General features: G+C 42.7%; 1 protein-coding gene across 1 annotated transcript in view; it reads left to right on the top strand.

The window, feature by feature from the left end:
* TRIM44 (tripartite motif containing 44) overlaps nucleotides 1-12,109 on the top strand; it is an 88,709-nt gene that overhangs the window by 51,182 nt on the left and 25,418 nt on the right. The gene's annotated exons all lie outside the window — the stretch shown is intronic.

Below are 12,109 nucleotides of genomic sequence, written 5' to 3'. Positions count from 1 at the left end.
GTATTCTCATTTCATCCTCACGTAAAGCTTTTAAACAGTTATTATCCTACTTGTAAAATGAGGCAATTAATGCTCAGAAACATTAGCTTGCCCTGCCTGGATCACACAGCTCGGAAGTGGCAGAGCTAGGACTTTAATGCAGTCTGGCTTCAGGGCTTGTGCCCTCACCCGCCATTCGGACTAGCTCCAAGAGGCCAGCACACTTCTCTGTGACCCCGAATGAAAGCCAAGAGGATTCACCCACAATCCTCAGAGGGCCCGTTTGGTCTTGCTTCTCTAACTTGGGAGATCTTACTTGCCTTGACATTGAATCACTGTGACCTCTGTTTTCTGTAAGCACTTCTCTTTTTAGCTTCTGGCATTATAAAGGGATATTTCTTCATTTGATCTTCGTACCGTGTCCTCTGAGGGTCAGCAGCAAAAGAGGTGTGTGTGGACTGCCTGAGGAGTAGCCAACCAAGCCTTCCTTTGGCCCCGCAGAATAGCTGCCTGTTGCCCTTCCATGTGGTCGTCTAATCTCCAAATCTTGGACACAGTGATATACAGTGATATCCATGGCTAGGGTTCTTGGAGAGTGTGGGGGAGCAAGAGTCCTGATATGCCAAACAGGGATATTAACCACTGTGGAGTCATCTTCTAAAAGGGTGTCTTTGAAACCCAGAGTGATTCTTTTTTTTTTCCAAGCAAAAAAGTAATTTACACTTTGGGTGGCAATTTTCTGTCTTCTCTGTGCTATAATTGGAGATCTCGTGTTTGCTCCCTCACAGATTGGCTCCTTCTCTACTCCTGCAGGGAGCCTGCTGAGAAGTAATATATATTCCAAGAGAGGGGGTGGCAATAGGGTCTGCTGCCTAGAAGGCAGTTGTGTAGTAGGAGGAAGCCAGAGGGAAGGACCCTTCAACTCTTGTGCTCAGAGGAGAGGGGAGCAAAATCAATATTAAAGTGTGATTTGCTGTTGAGATTTTCTGTGATTTTTTTTTTTTAAAGTAAGAGGCAAATGGCTTTTTAATAGTGACAACCATACTTGGGACTTCTGTAGAATTTTTCATCTTCAGAGCTGGCTCTCAATTCAGGCAAAAAGCTCCTGCTGAGATCAGTGTGAATCTGACCGTGCTGATTCTGTGATCAAACAGGCAGCTAGTTCCAGAGGAGGAGGTGCTCAAACCCACGGGCCTACCTGCCTTTATGCTTGGTCTGCCTGTGACTGACGGTGACCTTGGGCAGGTCATCCAGCCTCTTTGCTTCTTTGTAGTCTGTTTTTATTTCCCTGCAAATATTAGTCTTTTCCCCAGTTTTTTGGAATATATTTATATGGAGGAATATAGTCTTTTATCAAATGTGGCATAGAAAAAATCTACTTATAGATTCTATTACTTGGTAGATTTTTTAAAATCTTAATTTTTAAAAAATTTAGGGGGGCTGTATAGTAGGTACTCTTTCCCCCCTCTAAAATAATGACCATATGTTCTTAGAGATGGCATTTCTCTTCCAGATGACTTCGTTTGTGAAGATAAAAGAGGACTGAGTCCATGGTACACTTAAGTTTCCTTTGTCCTCTGATTGCAGATTCATGGTTTGGTTTTGCATTATCTTCATTTCAGAAGGCCTAGCTGGAAGCCAAGAAAATGGCTCTGATACTTGTGACATGGAATGGAAGTGTCAGGGCCGCTTAATATACAGAAGTAGAGTTCCACCATTTTAGTGGCCTTCAGCATAGTCTCTTAACAGTCACATCTCCCTGCTAGGGAGCCTGAGCTGGCTTTGTTTTCCACTGCTGATGTGGGTTGTCTATCTTTTTACTCACCCAAATGAAGAAAGAAACCATGCTATGCATTGTGCTGCCTACCTATAGTAAAAGCAAGCCTCCTTCTAAAGTAATTGATTTTCAGATATTTGCCTGTGCGAATCACAACTTTATTTTATTTTGTGTGGATGTATATAACCAGGGAATCAATTCACAGTTGGAAAATTTGGCCAAAGGGGGCCTCTAGCTTATTCCATTTGCCTCACACAGGAAATGCTGGCTAGGAGCAGCCTGCATTATAACGTTCATCTGCCTGCCTGGATGTCACTGTGCAGGCTGTGGTGTTACTCTAGCCCACTTCTGTTTGCCATCCAGTGCAGTAGTTGTGATGTTTGGCAGGCTAACCTTCTTTATCTTTGGCCTCAGAGCTTATCAGGATAACATGCACTTTTCGGAGAGCTGTTCTCTGATTTCTTATGCAGAAAAGATTGCAGAGGAATTCTTTCTTTCATTTGCTCAGCATTTTTGACTGTCTGCTGTGGTGTCAGGCCCCATGCTGGGCCTCAGGGATGTGAAGATGATAAAAGACTTTGTTCCTGCATTTGAAGATCTCAAAGTCTAGTTTGAAAGAGAGAACTAATTAAACAGCTTTAATTGCACATTTAAGTGCAATATAATTATTATTATTATTACAGGGTATAATTATAAATTATTATAAAGAAGCATTTATTAAGTGCCAGCTATGTGCCGGAAGTATTTTAAACATTTACATATATCATCTCATTTATTTTTTTACAACAGTTTTAACAAGTGGTTAATACATTATCTTCATTTCTCATTTGAAAACAGTCATAGAGAAGCTATACATATACGAGATCATACACCAAAAAATGGTAGAGCTGGCCTTCAGACTCATGAATGCAGGCTCTTACCCACTGCACTATAATGATTCTCTATAGTAAATATGTTGTATATAGAGTAGGATAACTAACTCAGAATAGAGAACCAGAAAAGATAGCATTTGTGCTGCACTTTGAAGGATGGGTAGGGGTAGGCCTTTCTAGGTGGAAAGGTGGGAAGGCCAGTCAGGCAGCGAGACCAGCATGTGAGAGGCTCAGCGGAGTGAGAGTAACATGCTGTGTGGGGAAGGTGAGGGATTGCACGAGTGGACGTGGCAGGAGATGAGGTGGGACAGTGGGTGAGTCCACCTCCAGAGGGCTTTGTGCGTCGTACTGAAATGAATAGGAAGCTGGTACCGCTTCCTATTAGGCTTCACCTCTTGACTTCAGTGTTGTCCTGACTTCAGAAGAAATGGACAGACTTCCGAATCGGATGGGTTTGTTCCCGTAGGCACATCTCATGAATTGTTATGGGTATGTCGTTTGCTTTCCTTTATGCCCAAGTTTCCCCATCAAAATAGCACATCCCATTATACTTAAAGGACAAAGATGCTATGAAGCCTTGAAAGTATTCTCCTTTTGGTTTCCTCTTTTAGATGGAAAAACTAGTAACTGAGATAAAGTAGTTGTAAAAGGGAGCTGTTTGTCTGATTTGTATCTTATTCATATACCTATTTTGACAGCTCCTGCCTTCCTCTAACTTAAAGTCAAGTTTGGAAGGTCGTTACCTAGTTCCTCCTAGATAAATGGAGAGAAGGAATGCTAAAACACCAACATTTTCCAAATAGATACAAGGCTATAGACGTTTTAAAAGCCACTCAAAGAATCAAATTGATGTCACATTTGTCCCTGAGTTAGACCCAGGGCTGATGAGTCTGGCCGGAGCCTGTTCCCTTCCTCCGTGTCTGTCTCCCGAGCCGTTTTGACCTGGCACTAAGCATAATAGATTTTAGGAAGTCACAAAACTCCAGTCTATGTTTTCAGAACAAGTAAATTTGATGTCATTGGTTATGCCCCTCTGACCTGCGTCAGCCACAGCGAAATTGTTGTTAGAGGTGACTTTTTTATTTTAGGATAAACCTGCTGGTCTCTAGCATCTTCTTACTTCCTCCCAGTGAGAGCAGGCAAGGGGTCAATAATTCCATTTTCCCGACGGCTTCCAAGGACTGCATTCATCTCTTTACCCAGAAACCCACATCAGGCATCTGCGACACATGCCGGGAGCAGAAGCTGGTGTGTTTTTGTTTTGGTTGTTGTGTATTTTTCCTTTCTTTTTTTTCAAGTTGTTATGAAGTTTCTAGCCAATGACTGCAAGGAGGTAGCTTCAGACTTTTTAGGAAGGTGCCCAAAGGCTGAGACAAAACTGCAGTACCCTAAATGGGAAGGTATTCCCCAAACACCAGCGTTCATGTACTTGTGGTTGTTTGGACACAGGGCCTAAGTATGAGTGGATATAGGTTCATAAAAGAAATACTTCTTATCCACAAGCAGGGGTTTCAGGGAAGAAAACCAGTTTCTCACATAAAGGCCTCATTCCCCTACTCCTTAGCACCACTGCCAGTCGTTCCTGTAGGTTGCAGTGCGGTTGTAAAACAGAAAAGCATCTGTTTCCTTGGTGAGTACATGTCTCTCTGGTTCCATCAATTCTATTTAAAGGAAAGTGAGATTGAGCGTGAGAAAAACAGTGTGGAGAAGGAGGAGCTGACAGTCGCAGGGAAGGTAGGGAGAGAAGCATTTCTCAGCTGCCCCTGCCTGCTAATTGCGTCCTGGTCTAGATGCTCTGGGGGCAGTGCACTGTTTAATCCCTCAGACAAGGACCAGGTAAAACTGACCAAGCTGCTCAGCCGGCGGGGCTCAGTGGTTGAGAATCGATCTATGAACTAGGAGGTCAGGGTTTGATTCCTGTTCGGGGTACATGCCCGGATTGCGGGATCAACCCCTAGTGTGAGACATGCAGGAGGTAGCGAATCAGTGATTCTCTCTCATCATTGATGTTTCTATCTCTCTCTTACTTACCCTTCCTCTCTAAAACCATTAAAAAAAAGGAGTGTAGGTGATTAAGCCATGGTCACACAGTTACAAAGTGACTCAAACAGAATTAGAACCTAGATCTATCAGGCTTAAAATTCTGTGTTTTCAACTCCTATACTGTACTACACTGCCTTTCTTAGGAGATAAAAGATTCAGATCTTCTAACCTCTTGGCTGGAATAAGTAAAGTTAGTGGATAGAATTGTGACAAGCCAACAGGGATTTGGCATTTTTATCAGAGAAAATTTTTCATTTTCTTTGTTGAATGCTAGCAGGCAGTTTATCTGAGAAGCAAGAGGAGGGGGAGCTTGCCAGGAAAATACCTAAGGTGGAATGAACAGGAACTTCTCTCCCCAAACAGGTAAATACTAGTTTACTCCCTGGCTTTTGTGGAGCAAGCAACTGCCATCGCTTCTTCTCAAAGAGACACTGTTCACCCAGTGGCAGGTGCAGGCCAACTGTTGTCATGGCAACGGCAGGAGAGGCAAGCCATTTAATTCCAGAACTGATAATTAACGGAGTGGGGTTAGGATGGGAGTGGGGAGAGAAATGGGGGGGATGATTGTTTCAGAAGGGAAAACTTAGCAATTACCAGCAAGCTGCTTAGATGAAAAGGCCAGGCATAGATGCTGCAGCCCAGTATGCCTCTAGAATTGAGGGCTCATCCCCTCTGCTTAGGGATTTTTGACAAACTAAAATGAAGGGTCAAGTCCCCAGCCAGCCAAGACTCTTTACAGAACGAAATGAGGAAAGGAGTGTTACAGAGACTGTACAAAGAAATGCAGGGGGTCAGATGAATGACGACCCTCAATGACATCACCCAGCCAAAAGCAATCCAGAAATGCTATCTGCACTCTTCAGGACAAAGTCATGCTTAGGGATAAAACAGGACCCACAAAGCATGCCTGTTGTGAATTTCCACTTCCGTGAATGGAGTTGGGGAGAGTGGCTTCTTAGAAAGAAAATAAAAAGATGACTTGTAGCCCCCCTGGGTGGTGTGGCTAGTGGTTGGAGCATCAGTCTGCACACTGAAGGGTCACCAGTTTGATTATGGTCAAAGGCACCTATCTGGGTTACAGGTTGCTCCCCTCCCCCAGACTGCAGCACATGTGGGAGGCAGCCAGCCAATGTGTCTCTATCACATCAATGTTTCTCTCTCCCCCCTCCCCTGACCCCCAAAAAGAAAAAGAAATGACTTGTAGAGGTGATGAATTTGTTTAGATACTTGGTCATCATGGCTGTTAGTCTATCATTATAACTCTCAGAGGTTATAATAATGAAAAGAAGCTAAGCATTCCACATGAATTATCTCTCATTTAATCCTTGTGACAACCCAGGAGGAAGGTGCTATTATTAATCTCGTATCAGACTTTATCTGATATGTTCAGTACCTTGCCCAAGGTTACAGAGCTAGTAAGTCAGTGTACTAAATCATATTATCCTATTGATTTGTGTTTATAAAACAGAACCTATACTACTCGATAGGGAAGTCATGGTTCCAATCTAGAACAAAATCAGACTTAAGTAGCTATAAACAGCTTTTACAATAAAAAAGAAAAATATTTTTTCTAGTAGAATAAGGTCAGCCACAAAATAAAAATTATTGAATGAACAATGTTGGAGAATATTCTATCATGCTTTTGTGATTCATCAGACTCACAGCTCAGGGATTAGCCCTGTGTCCCAAACCCTGATCAGGTGAATCTGTGGCACAGGGAAGGAAAGCGTGGTGACAATTACACAACACAAAGAGACTGTCCAAAATTCCTCTAATGACACATTTTAACCAAACTTCCATGGTTCATGTATTTTTTCGTGGGGAAAATGCCATAGTGTATATAGCAAGACGTGTGTGTGTGTGTGTGTGTGCGCGCGCGCGCACATATGTGAGAGAGAGAGCAAGAAAGAGAGAAATAGATGGTGGGGGGAAAGTGAAAGAGATTTTACTTTAAAACAGTGAATCTCAGTTGGAGGAGAAACAGCAGTTATTCAGTGCTACTTTGTTCCAGGCATTGCCTTTGGTGCTGGGAATACAGTTTTCAACAAAACATTCAAGGTCCAGGCTCTCAAAGAGCTTATATTCCAGAGTCTGAAGTAAGGATTGAGGAGTGTAAGTGGTATGTAGGTGGAGAGATTGAGCAAAAAAGGAAAAAAACAAGAGAACTTATAGACATGGACAACAGTGTGGTTACGGGGGGGGGGGGGGGCGTGAGAGGGGAAGGTGAAGGTGAAAGAGGGGATAGAGGGAATAAATGATGATAAAAAAAAGTAAGAACAACAACAACACATTTTAAAGAAACCCATTAGTTCCTCTCTTAAGAACTATTATAGGAAATAAAACTTGCCCAGTCCTGGCTGGTAGGAAATAAACAGAAGATGGAATAAAAGAGAAGCATAGGTTGATAATCATTGCTTAAAACTCTGAGTTTCCCCTCAGTTTTCCAGAGGTTTGACAAACTAATATGTTGATGTTGCCTTTGCAAGTGAACCAATTAATATCAAAATTTGGGAGCTCAGCTGACACAATAATTATGCTGGAAAATGTAATTTTGCCTGCATAATAGAGGTGGGACTGTTTCAAGGAGATCTCATTAATGTGCTATTCATCAACAAAGAGCAGGGCAACCTTCCTCTGCAGTCAGAATGCAAAAGGCCATTGGAACAATTCTCTGTCTCTTGTTCTGAGAAAATAAATTAAGAACTGTCTAGAAGTCTAGATAAACTGAAATCACTGATGACAAAAAAACTGTGTGGCCTCTCATTCTGAAAGCAATGGAACCTGTCATTTCTACAACTTTCATTCCCTATTCACTTATTTAACAAACTAGAAGCCCGGTGCACAAATTTGTGCACCAGTGGGATCCCTTGGCCTGGCCTGCAGGATTGGGCCAAAACAGGGTCTCCAACATCCCTTGAGTGGTCCTGGATTGCAAGAAGGCGCAGGCCAGGCCAAGGGACCCCACCGGTGCACAATCAGGGCTGGGGAGGGCATGGGAAGTTGGCCAGTTGGGGAGAGACCACGGGAGGGCTTCAGGACATGTCCAGCCCATCTTACTCAGTCCCAATCGGCCAGATCCCAACAGCAAGCTAACCTAACAGTTGGAGCGTCTCCCCTTGTGGTCAGTGCACGTCATAGCAACTGGTCAACTGGTCAACTGTCTGCCCTCTGGTGGTCAGTGCACATCATAGTGAGCAGTTGAGCAGCTTTAGCATATCATTAGCATATTATGCTTTGATTGGTTGAATGGCCAACTCGACGACTGGACACTTAGCAGATTAGGCTTTTATTATATAGGATTCTAACATGTGTCTACTGTGTGCCAAGCAGTGCTAGATGTTGGAGCTATAGTAGAAATCAAAACGAGACACAGTCTTTGTTTGCATGGTGCTTACTATGCAGCGATTGGTCTGTCCTCCACATTTCAGGGCATACACCTGTTCTGTGTCGGCTGGACTCTCTGCATGCTTAAAGACTCAGCAGCCTACTGAATGGATGCATGTCATGTGCAGTTATGAATGGATATCCCCCAATGCAGGGCTACCCAAGTATATTAGACTGAACACTAATTATGTGATTATGTGAGTTGTTGATCTACTCTTCCAGGGTTCCATGGTCTAATAAGTTTGCAAATGCTGCTTATTTTCCCACCTCCCACAGTTCATAAATTCAATGGTTAATAAAGACTTTGAGTAGATCTGTGATTCAGGCCTTCAATAGAGCCGCTCTGTCCCTCAGTTTTCTCCTCAGTCTCCTAGGAGCAATAGCACCCACTCTGCCTGTATGAAGGGTCAAGTGAGAGAACAAATGTGAATGACAGTATGTAAGAAATGCAAATAAATATGTGATGCCCTACACTCTTCAGAAGTGTAAAACACTAAACAAGTGACATAGGATGAGATGATATAAGGTCACAAGTCTTTTTATAATGGTACTTGTTAGGGTATAATAGTACTTATAACCTGAGGTTCACAGTTAAGTCATTTAAACAAATATTTACCAGAAATAACCAAGGAAGCAAGAAAATTGACCTTGATTCAGTACCTTTACAATTTACAGGTTGCCCACAGACATCTTACTTCTTTATTCTAACAAACCTAAGAAGTGGTTTGCTATCTCTATCCTACACTGATGAGGAAACTGAGTAAGTGACTTATCCAGGGGTGCCCAGCTAGAACTAGTAGTAGCAAGAGTCAGGAGTTAAAGTACATCCTTCTTATTCTACATCCTGTGCCTTTGCTCTCATACCTGCTTTTGTTCAAAACATAACTTTTATCTTCTCCTTCTCCAACATATCCAGCACCTTGATAAGTACCAAGTGCATGTTCAAAACCTACTTACTAGAGTACAGTGATGAACAGAATGGGGCTTGGTGTCGCAGAAACCCTAGGTTAGAGTGCTGACCCTCCTTTTATTACCCACCTAGGCGATTTGCCTAAACTCTTCAACTTCAATTTTCTTATCTAAAAATGGGATAATCATAGTGCCTGTGGGGTATGAATGGCCTGAGGCTCATAAGTCAAGCATGGTGTTTAACATGTAATAATTGCTAGTATATGGTGACTCTTATTACTAGGGCTGGACATGTATGCAGTTGGCACTCACTTGATGCTTATTGAATGAGCAAATGAATAGATAGAATGAGTTGAGTGTAAGGAATTAATTTTGTTCAAACAGGTAAATAGCAGTCAGGGATGATGGCACCAAAAGGGTCTCTATCAGGCCGTAGGACGAAGGCTTTTGATGGTTTCGAATGCTCTAATTTTGATGAAACGAGAAGAAGCACATGATGGGGCAGAATCAGCACCCAAAGTGCTTTAAAGCAGATGTACGAGTTTACCACTGTGGAAAACAGCCCGAGTTCAATATAATTCATATAAGACTGGGGAGCGAGGAATAAATCTCTAATAGTCTTGCGAGCTAGACTCTTGCTCAGGGCCTTGCGAATGACTCAGGATTTCAAAACTGGCCTGTGAGCTAGACTCCCTGGTACAGCAGGTTGAGATTTCTCTGCGAGAAATCACTGCAGTTGCTAAGGTGACTGCCTGAATGGGAAAAGGCATTTTCCCAGGGCTTCTGGGCCTCTTCCTCTTTTTACAGCCTTACGGGACAGGCAGAGGGGAACTAATTTATTTACTTTCTGCCATCACTGCCTCATTCAATTGTGGCACCAATCCTCTGAAACAGTTTACTACACAGATGACAAAACTGAAGCGCAAAGAGATTAAGGGATATGTGCCAATTCGTGTACATCTTGTAAGTGACAGGACCAGGACTCTGGCTCTTTTTATAACTCCAGGTAGCCTCCCAATCAACCTCACACCCCTGAGCTTTCATGGTGGACATCAACCCCATCCTTAGCCCCACTCCCCAAAGGAAATTCTGTAAAGGCCAGCCAAGTGCTGAGTGAACACACACTGCCCGCTTTCTTCTTACTCATTGTCAACAAATGTTTATTGAGCACCTACAGTATGCCAGGCACGGCTCTTGTTGCTGAGGAACAAGAGATGAGATCCTTTCTCTGGTGGAAGTTAATTCTTGTGGGAAGAGATTGAAGGGGGAAAAAAACACTAAATAAACAAAATAATCTCAGATTAGCAGTGTTAGGATGGAAATGAAACAGGGTGATTTGACAGGAAGGGACTGGGGAGAAGAAGGTACTATAGATAAGGTGTTCAGAGATGGCTTATGGAGGTCACTTTTGAACTGAAACCTGGCAGAACAAAGAAGCCAGCCAGGCAAAAATGGGCGAGGGGAGCATTGCAGGCAGGGGGAACGGAGAGTTCAGACCTGAGGCTTGACACTGGCGACTGTCAAGGAAACCACTTCACCTTGTGGACTTTTTTAAAAACATGCTCATAACAGTGGGGCATGTTTCTGATTTCTGAATGATAATGCTGCAGTATTTGACATTATTTTTCTGGCAGAGGGACTAGTTATCATACTTTAAGAAGGCTGTGATCTATACAAGTCACAGAGACAAGCTGGCTTTAGAAAGAGAGGGGACACAGAGAGCCACATATTATAGGCCCACCCCTGGCAGCTGCACACTGCATTCAGGGATGGTAAGGACCCAGACAGGACAGAGTGAGCAAGAAATTCCCAGAAGCCCCTGTCACATGGACATTGCTCAAACACCTGGGAAGGGAGCCGCTGGGGAACGTGAATATTTGTTTTGGTGCCAAATGGGATTATTCCCAGGATGTCTTGGTTATTACAAGGGATAAATTCTAAAACAACAAAGAAGAAAATAATATTTGTGTAGATAAGTATGGATTAAATACACAGCATAAAAATAATGTAGGGAGTACCAGTAGAGGAATGTCATGAACTCAAACAAGGGTCAAGTGGAATAACTTTTAAAACAATAAAAAAAATCACTGCCTAGACCTACGCTTCCCAACCCAGAGTTCCTAAAAGCAGTAACAGGAATTAGAAAGCTATTTGCAGTGTTTCAAAATATGAATGGCTAATAAGGCACCCCAGGCTGTTTATCCTTTATTTCTCGTCCTTTCAGATCATTCTTTTGTTGGTTTATTCAGTATTTCAACAAAGACTTAATGAGTTATCTATCTACTGTGTGCCAGGTATATGCCAGGTGCTAGAAAAAAATTTAAATGGCTAAAATAGGGATCATTGTTGTTGAGACATTTTAACTAACTGGTAGGGCAAAGAGACAAGTAAATGAATAATTAGAAAACAGGATAACATGTACTGATAGAGGGTTTATGGAGTATCTTAGATGGCCTAAGGGTGGGGGAAATGCCAGTCCAGCTGGGCCCAGGGTCTTGGAAAGCTTCCTAGAGGAGATATTACTAAATCTGTTTACAGGGCATACATAAATTAGCCAGAGAGGTCCAAGGGAATGATCATCTTGGCAGAAAAATGATTATGTACTTAGATATAGGGCTTTTAATTCTTCAGAGTACTTATGCATCGTATCAGAATTGTGTTCAGCTTTGAGGAGGAGAAAACTCTGGTATCAGTAGCTTAAACAAAGGAAGGTTTATTTGTTTCAAGCAGTAAATTTGGAGGGAGGTGACTGAGTGCTGGCTGAGGTTCAGTGGCTAATGTCAGTACTGCCTCATGCTCTGAGACTCCGTGAGCTTTTCCTTCATGCTTGCTTCCTTATGATGTAAAAAGGGCTGCAGCCTTGGATATCATATGCATTTTCAGGAATAAAAAAGAGGTCAGAAGAAGGGGCACATCTCTGTTAATCAGAAAAGTAGACACTTTGCCAATGAACAACTCTCCTAAACCAGAAGACTTATCCTTCTGCTTCATGGTCTTGAACTGGGCTACACCCTCCCCCCTCCCCCGCCCCCCCCCCCCCCCCAACTGCAGTATTAGCTTTGTTTGCAAATAACTCTTCTACTTGGGAATGACTAAGTCAGCCAACCAATAATATCTGCCAAACACATTTTATCTCACTTGGCTC

The sequence above is a fragment of the Myotis daubentonii genome, chromosome 9, assembly GCF_963259705.1.
Source record: "Myotis daubentonii chromosome 9, mMyoDau2.1, whole genome shotgun sequence".
Lineage (NCBI taxonomy): Eukaryota > Metazoa > Chordata > Mammalia > Chiroptera > Vespertilionidae > Myotis > Myotis daubentonii.
Note: the sequence above shows the minus strand (reverse complement) of the source record. Positions and strands in the feature narration are given on the sequence as shown.